The sequence below is a fragment of the Rhinolophus hipposideros genome (genome assembly GCF_964194185.1).
Source record: "Rhinolophus hipposideros genome assembly, chromosome: 5".
Taxonomy (NCBI): Eukaryota; Metazoa; Chordata; class Mammalia; order Chiroptera; family Rhinolophidae; genus Rhinolophus; species Rhinolophus hipposideros.
Genome location: NC_138051.1, coordinates 41,275,832 through 41,285,660, shown reverse-complemented (window position 1 = coordinate 41,285,660; position 9,829 = coordinate 41,275,832).

Below are 9,829 nucleotides of genomic sequence, written 5' to 3'. Positions count from 1 at the left end.
TTCTTAATTTTCAAACTCCTTCACTGGACTGTCTTCCTGCCTTTAAGAGGTAGCTGTCCGCAGGATCCTGTCATTGGGCCTTTTCTCCTCTCCTAGATCCACTGGGTGGTCACATGTGTGCATAGGTCTTCCCCTCCCTCATATCCACTAAGAACTCACAGGCCACATGAAAGGAGAGGCCATATGCCCAGCCCTTCTAGTCGTGATCTTATCTTAAGCTCCAGGTCCAGTTCCCAACTCTCTGGGGACATTGTCTGGCTGTGCAAAGGCATTGCAGGCTCAACACAGTAACACCATTGACCATTGACTCTGTTGGCCAAGATATCCTGGATTCTTCCCTCTTCCTCATCTCATCTTGTCCCTTCTGTTAGCCTTCTGCATTGTTGTTTAACAAGACAATTATTTCAACAAAGATGGCTCAATTGAATAATTTGAATAAAGTCTCTACTTTTAGATGCTATGACACTACTCTTAGGTATTCTTTTTTGTCAAAGTTTTGGAGGAAAACAAAAGCAGCCTAGTGGCCACCACACAGCTGCTTTTAGTTTTCTTTTTCTGTCCATCATCATCCACTCCTGAAACCCAATTGTTTCTCTGTGCCCTGTAGCAGACAGAAAGCCCACCATCTGCTTCCACAGATGTCTGGTGTCCAGAGAACACGCCAACAACTTCAGATTATCACTCTTCCTGGGGAACACCAAATCTCTTTGTAATTCCCTGTCTAGAGGAAACAGCTATGCACATGATGAACTTAATTTTAAATAAAATTAGAAAAAAATGAACTTAATTTTAAATACAGTGGTACCTTGGTTTTCGAACGTCTCCGTTGATGAACATTTGGGTTTACAAACACCATAAATTTTATGGATTTATGATATCATTAGATAACAAAATTTGTGCTAAATTTGCAGTTTTAGGGGTTGATTTTAAAGGTCTGAAATGGATTAATCCATTTTGCATTACTTTCTATGGGGAAACCGCACCTCGGTTTTCGAACTTTTCAGAACTCCAATGGTATTCCAGAATGGATTACGTTCGAAAATCGAGGTAGCACTGTAAAAGTATCTAAGATTGACATTGTAGGGCAAGTCCAATTCCCAGTAAAAAGCAAGATATTCCCTTCAAGAATAGCCTTCAAAAATAAAATTCATGGATCTGATCACTATAGTGTGTTAAATTGTAACTACATAGGAATACCATCCAATAGTTCAGGAGAATGTAAAAAGACACTGCTTCAGATTTTTTTGGATACATAGGTTCTTTGCGAAATTAGAATAATATGATGAAAAATACTCAGATTTCCATCACTTAGTGCACTAACAGTAACAGTTAAGTAAGGTTTGATGGCTAAAGACTCACAGGACCCAAAATGACAATCCTTACAAATCTAGTTTATTGCCAGAAAAGGACACAATATAGCAACAGCATTAAAGTAAGGATATGCATCACAGCCAAAGCGCCTGCCTCACAACAAAGAGTCCAGGGCAGCCAAGCTCAAGCTCCATTTCAGCTAATGCAATCCCCCACCCACACAAGTTTTACAGTTTGTGCAAGGCCCTGGATTTTTTGGAGTTAATCAGCCATCCCCAATCAGTCAGATGATTTATGGTATTAGTAAGGTCACTTTTAGCTTGATCCTCGTTTTCTGAGATAATCATAATGTCGATATAGTGTGTTAGAACATTACCCAATTGTACTAGAACTAGGTCCCACCTGACCAGACTGACAATACATGGGGAGTTCAAGTATCTTTGAGGTGATAGAGTAAATACGTAGTATAGACCATAACACATGAAGGCAAATTGTTGTTCCTCTCCCTGACAACTGATAATGAGAACAACACATTTTCCGTGGGATTCTGTGGGGTGAACTGACTCACTTCCCATTATCTGTCTCTGTAGACAGTAGGTTTCTGCTTCCTATACCTTGCTACCTAGATCAGATATCACTCTGCTAGCTGTCTTGTCCTCCAAAAATTTGTGGACAGCTCTCACTGTTTTCTGTCTTCCCTTCCCTTAGTCCTTAGGGATTTTTATCTTGTTATTCTGCTACTATCACTTCAGGGCAGTTTCCAGGGAAAGTCAAGATAAATGATTAATTCCTTCAGTCACTAATTATGTGGAAGTCTTTAGATGATTAATTCTAAGTAGCATGATAAAGCAGGAAATTGAGAATGCCCCCAAAATCTCTATGAGATTTTATAGGAAGTTGGGAACCCACAGCTTTGTCTCGTCAAACTCAGGATGTAAAAACCCAAAGCAGCTGTAAAAATACCAAGGCTGGGCGTAGGGCAAGGTTAGTGAAGTACTCACCTTGGGCCCAAAATTGAGGGAGTCCAAAAACCTCAGTAATCCAGATAAAGAATGCTTTAATGCAGTCTTACTAATTAAAATTAATTAATAAAATTAATGAAAAACCCATGATGAACAAAATACTGAATTTTAAAGACAGGATAAGTAGTACTGGTGTTTCTTTTGCCTCGGGCTCCAATATAGCTGTGTAGGACACCATTGCACATGAGGTTTAAGGTGAAGTGGAAGTATATCATCCCCTACACTCTCTGCAGCCCAGCTTCAAATCCTCTGGATAGCCCAGAAAAATCTCTAGCCTGAAATTGGATGAAGATAATACCTCACTGTGGATACTCCCAGGTGCCTGAAAAATCAAAATTCTTTGAAGAAAGATAACATCCATCGAGACTTCAAATTATTTCTAAAACTAAAGTTTTATGTACAAATCCTACACAACCAAAGATAGACAGATGCAAGAGAAGAAAAGACCTCTTCAGCAAAACAACATTCAATAGAAACATAGGCACAGGGACTCCCTATATCAAATTATCAGACACAGACGATAGTGTCATTCCACAAAGAAACCCGATACCCATTAGCAGTCACTCCCCATTTCTCGTCCAGGCCCTAGGCCTTCACTAATCTACTTTCTGTCTCTATAGATCTGTCTATTCTGGACATTTCACAGAAATGGAATCCTACAATATGTAGTATTTTGTTACAGGCTTCTTTCACGCAGCAAAATATTTTCAAGTTTCATTTATTTTGTAACTCTCATCACTACTTCATTTCTTTTATGGCTGAACAATATTTCATTGTATGGATATTCCCCATTTTATTTGTGGATTATTTCCAACATGTGGGTTATTTCCACATTTTGACAATTATGAATAATGCTGCTATGGACATTTGGGTACAAGATTTTGTGTGGACACATGCTTTCATTTCTCTTGGGTACAGGAGTGGAATTGCAAGATCATATGGTAACTCCACATATGACGTACAGAAAAAAGGGTTACACTAAAAAAAATACAAATAAAAATAAACCCACTAATATACCAAATCAGTGTATGATTTGTATGATTCATTTGTACAATCATCTGTACAATTGTATTACGGTTTAAAAAGACAATGAAAAAGATCTAAGTGAAAAGTAGCTCAAAAAAAGGAAAAAATGTAGCGAATAAAAGAAACAAAGTAGCATACATGCAAAGACAAACTAAAGAGATTAGAACTCAGACCTGAAGGAGGAAAGCTGAGGAAATCACAAAATCAAAATTTTCAGTAAAAAAATCTTGACCAATCGATTAACTTCCAATTTACTTACTAATTTTCAAAACACTCCAATAAGAGTACAATTTTGATTTTAAATAAGATTCTTTAAAAACCTAATAACAAAATAACATGGGAAGCATGAACTCTGTTGCTTTTACAAAAAAACAGTGAACATATATGAATGTTAAAACCTATTAGTGGGAAACTACCATACGCTAGGCATCATCCTAGATACAAAACATGCTTTATCTCATTTGACCTTTCTAACAAACTTCAAGATAGATATTATTTTCCGTAGTAAAAAAGAAAGAGAAAATAAAGGTTAAGTGCTCATGCTCAAGTCTCTCCTATTTGAACAAAAATTTCTCTCTTCAATCACGTAATTCCCCAGCTACCTCTCATTTGTCACACCCCTATTTTCAGAGTGAAATTTCATGAAAGGTTTGCTTATATTTCCCATATCTATTTTCTTACCATCTACTTCTGTCCACTTATACCAGAAGTTTCCCCACAACATTGTCAGAAACATCAACAAAGAACTCCAGAGTCCCAGTGGCCACTTTCTAGACTTTCTCTTGAAACACTCTTCCCTTGGTTCATCCTCTAGGGCAGGGTTCAGCAAATTATGGCCTGAAAGCCAATTCTGAACCGCCACCTGTTTTTAACATTCTGTGGGCTAAAACTGGTTTATGCGTTCTTTAATAAAAAAAAAAAATCCAAAGAAGTATATTTCATGATACATGAAGATTGCACGGAATTTATATTTCAGTGTCCATGGATAAAGTTTTACTGGGATACAGACAGGTTTATACCTTTACATGTTTTCTGTGGTTGCTTTTGTGCCGGAATGGCAGAATTGAGTAGTTGCAACACAGACCTTATGTGGTGCTATCGTTGCTTCACACCAATGCTCGCCACTGCGAATCACACTGTTAACAGTTATAACTTGACAGTGTTTCAAGTGCCTTATGTATCACTGTATCTGTGGTATTTTTTTTATGAGTACCTATCATGTCAAAATAAGAAAAGTGCACTTCAAACATCATGCTTCTAAGGCACAGTGGAGAGTGGATTATTTTGATCAAATTAGATGGCAAAGCATTGTGTTTATTATACAGTAACATTATATGGCTGTGCTAAAAAAAATACAATATATGTTGTCATTACCAAACTAAGAACTGGTCGCAATATTCCCAGCTCACAGGAGCGAAATGGTCAGAAAACTTAGAATAATGTAAAATGGGACATCTCATCACAGCAAAATTTATTCACAAAAATAAAATAATGGCAATAAGACTTCAATTAAAGTAAGTTTTCTACTGGCTCATTTGTTAGCCAAGCAAGGAAAGCTACTGACTGATCGTGATTTAACTAAATCATGTCTAATTGCAATAGCTGAAGAAACATGTCTAGAGAAAACAAACTTGTGGGTAGTAGACTTATTGGGGGAATCACTTTGTGAGGGGTGTAGATGTCTAATCATTATGTTGTTTAAAACTAATCATTTTGTTTAAAACTAACAAAAAAAAAGAAAAAAGAAAAATAAATCCCAAACTTGTTAAAAACTATTAGCCCTTTGGTGTGAAGAGTTTCTCTAAGAGTTGAGGACATTGGGACATCAATTAAGAAAGAATCAAATTATTTTGAGTGGTTTTCCTTATCTCTTGATAGGTCAACAGATGTTAACTGATCCTGTTCAGTTATTGATTATTCTAGAAGTCAATACCGAGTTTAAAATGATCGAAGAATTGTATGCTATGCATATTCCAATTTGCCCTCCCACAAAGCAGTTCAGTGTCTTAGCAATGGTAAAGTTTTTATTGAAATTTTTTGAGTTCAGGCTGAGACTGAAATTTTTCTGAAGGAGAACTGCCTTCAACTACTATTGTCTAACACTAAATAAATTGATACTGTTTCTTAAGAAATTCAACCTAAAATTACAGGGCAAAAACATTGCTTATGTGCAAAACTCATAGCATGGTAAAGTCCTTTCGATGACAACAAATGCTGTTTCAATCCCAAGTCATATCAAGTTGCTTTATACACAGATATGTTTTCTGAGCTTGAACTACAGTTCCAGCAGCTTTTTAAATTTGATGCAAGTATAAAGGAATTTCCATTTCAAAATCCATATAACTGTGCAACTTTGGAGTTTCTACCTAATTTTCAATCTAAAGTGATTAATCTGCAATGTAATGACATGCTAAAAGTCAACTATGAAGGGAAGAGTACATTCTCTCTTCCTGGTCACTTAAATCAGAGAAAGTTATAAAATTTTCCTGACTTTCTTCTCTATTTTTTCCTAATTCCTTTATGCTGGAATTGACAACTTTCTTCTTATATTATCCCAGAAAATGTTTAAACATATAAAACACTTTAATATACATGAGAACTACCTAGGAGACTTGCTAAAATGCAGATTCTTGAGCCCTATGACCAGAGGTTTTGATTTAGTAGGTGGTCTCAGACCATTTTAAAAGAAGTACTGACATAGAACATACCACATTGCAATTTGTATTGTAACTTTTATGCACAGATTGTATGTTTTTCGTAATCTTCCTGAAGTCAGGGACAATTTTAAAAAATCAATTTCCGAGTCCTCCTTGCCACCTCACACTTAGTAGCTACTCCAAAGATGTTATATATGTAGTTATACAAAGGAAAGGAGGGAAGGAGGGAGGAAGGAAGTGGATTCGTGTCATGCCAGTTTTATCCTGATAAACAACTTTGCCAGACATAGAGGTTCATGAGGTGGTTTCACTATACTTATTTTTTTTCATAATAAGTGCCAGATGGGTACTAGACTAGTCAGGGGGATCACTTCTTAAATTATATAAATATCTAACCACTATACTGTACACCTGAAATTAATATAAAATAATATTGACTGTCAACTATAATTGAAACATTTAAAAGAAGGGATTAAAAACTATTTATGTTATAAAAAAGGAAAATAGTTATTGATATTCAGGCAATGTTCCCAAGGATAAATTAGACTGGACCAAAAGAATGCCATATTTAGGGTATTTGTGTTCTAAGAATTCAATGGAAAATTCCCTTGGGGTTCTCATTCTTTTACTTTAGCCCTTCCCTAAAGGACCAAAGCGCTTATTAAAACTAGTAAGGAAATGTCTACATACATATACCAAATCCAATACTCAAATAAATAACCATATGACATGCTAATAGGCAATATTAAAAGCTTTCATTTCCTCAGTGGATCAGTGTCTGGGCTCTGGCTTTTGCCAAAGGCTTAACAAAAGACATGTAGACACACATCACAATTCTTGCGATGCCACCCGTCATTAAGGTACAGACTTTAGAGAGCAACAGTCTGCAATGTATGGACAAATTTGTAGAAGTGTCTGTCTACAAACAAGGAAGATAATCAAGATCGAGATGTGGGTAGCCACAAATTAAACACTCGATACCCTGCTCATGAAACAACTCCAGAAGTGGAAGTAGGAAGTTATTTTAGTGTGGGAACCTGAATTTGGAGAATTAGGTAGTCAGGAAGGCCTCAAGTGAAATGAACACTCGGGAGGAGTTTCTATTATTGTGGAAAGTTCTTACAAGAAAATTATTGAAAACCCTTCTATACCCAGCAGAGCTTTGGGGACTCTGAAATGTGTTTATGCAAATGTCAGCGGTCACCTAATGAAAAAGATATATACTACTTACCTCACCCACAGTTGTTTCCTGCTGTAGTGTTTCCGTGGCTGACGTGTCCAAAGCAACCTGCAAGAAAGATGGCAAAATAAACACAATAAAAATGTATTCTCCTTTCTATTTAAATGAATCCCCAGAACTATACACTGATACAATATGGGTCAGTTTACTGGTCTGGGCACTGGTTTGCTTTGGCTTCCGTCAAGCTCCCTGGAATTTACTTTACATAGAGTTCCACCCCCAGGTCCTTCCCCAGTGCAGAGATGGCTACTTGAACGAGCTCAGGGAAAATGGCTTCATTGCTACTAACACATAGAGATAACTCAATTTTCCACTCGCAGATGATCACCCTGGCGTCATTTATAAACTTAACTGTCTCATCATATAGAATTTTTATCCAACCACAGAAGCTGAATGAGTTTTTTTCTAAATTAATATAGTTATTCCTCTATTGTAAATCCCCTGTGTGGTAGATAGGGATTATTAGCCTAGATTTAAGACAAGACTGAGGCTCAATGAGATTAACTGACCTGCTCGAGGTCACACAATCCAAGGTGATAAAGACAAGAATCCAGGTCTTCTAACATCCAGTCCAATGCATGTGACACTACACCATTCTGTCTCTAATGAAATGAGCCCTGAGCTGCTAAACTTACCTTGAGGACTAGCTGCTGCAGGAGGTCTGTATTATAGAGGACAGCTATCACACAGCTGAAGAAAATAATTATTGGCAAAACCAATGGGAAGAACCAGAAACAGTTTTATAGTTTTCTCAGTGGGTTATTTCTTTAAAAAAATAAAAAGAGTTGCCATTATGCTTCGCATAGTAAAATTTTAAATTACTCTAGCACCCCTTCTCTTTTTCCTGTGACCTCATTCTTTTTCTCCATCAGTTCTGAGGCTGAACTTGCAGTTCTGAGTAAAATTAGCCAGTTTGGACAGGTATGTTTATACCTTGCTATTCAAGGTATAGTGCACAGGTGGTGGATGGATAGCATGGGTATCATTTGGGAGCTTGTAAGAAATGCAGACTTGTGGGCCAGTTTCTCACCCCAGATTTGTTGAATCAGAATCTACATTTTAGCAAGATTTCCCAAGTGATTCATGTGCACGCTTAAGTTTGAGAAACACTATGTCAGTATTTGCTGATGTGTGTGAATATCATTCTGAAAAGGGATGTCATACTAGCATGTTCATTAACAACCAAAAAAACACAGTCTGCTTCAGTAAATAAATAGTGTGAAATGACAGAGATGATCAGTAAGTGAAAAGATATGTGAAAGTCAAATAGTGAACTTAGGTCCATGCTAAATCAGCTAGTCCAAATGATTGTGATATTGAAATCATGCTGGTTATCATATTAAAACATACAACTTTCAATTCAAATCATTTTCTCAGCAGCATAAGCAAAAAATATGGGAAAACTTTCCATTTTCGTATCTCCATTATAATCACAGAACAAGAGAATTTTATCATCTGTAAAGGAGCCTAAAATCACCTAATCACACATTTCTCTGCCCTGGCTACATATTAAAATTATCTGAGGAGCTTTTAAAACTTATGGGACCCCAGCTCCAGATGTTCTGATTTAATTATCTAGAATAGGGGCCTGTGCTCTCTATGATTTAAATATGCAGCCATGGTTGAGAACCACTGAGGATCCAAACCCCTCATTCTTTAGATCAGGAAATTGGGGATTTAATTAAAATGGTATCAATATAGCATATTTAAGTATTCATAAATAAGTAATGATTTCTAAAAGGAAATTTATTGACCAAGTGAGGCTCACGTAGACAATTGTTCTCTCTCTTTGTCTCTCTCTCTCTCTCTCTCTCTCTCTCTCTCTCTCTCTCTCTCTCTCTCTCTCTCGGAACTAAAGGTCTTAATTGCTCCTGGCATTAACTCTGTGAACATAGGTTAACCTTTGGGTTAACCTTCCTAACCTTTCTTTGAAAGAATGACCAGCCAACTATTTACCTACTTACCTACAGGAGCTGACTCATGTGCACTCATGTGTGTTTATTCAAAAGAATAAAACTTGAGGTAATATAGTTGACTCCCACTTTTTAACTTTCTTTATCAGAACTTTCATATACATTCAAATAGTTGGAAGAGCTACTCTAAGGAGCTTACAAAATTAAAGACCGAACAAGGATTAAAATCTGAGAAGCAAACAGGTGCTAAGGTGATATTTTTAAATGGCCACACCTTCTTTGACACACCTCCCACCAAGACTGGGGTCTATTCCCTCCCCTTGACACTAAGCAGGCTTGTGCTTGCTCTAATGAACAGAGCAGAGCTCAGCAAACCTTTTCTGTAGAGCCAAATAGTCAATATTTCAGGCTTTGCAGACCATATGTTCTCTGTGACAAATATTCAACTCTGCATCATAGCACGAAAGCAGCCTTGATGATTCAAATGGACATGGCTGTGTTCCATTAACGTTTTGTTTACAAAGACAGTGGCAGGCTGGGTTTGGCATGAGGCCATAGTTTACTGATCCCTGCAATAGAGTATGGAAGAAGTGACGCTGTGTGATTTCTGAGACTAGATCATAAAAGGCCCACAGCTTCCAGCTGGGACTCCTGGAACAC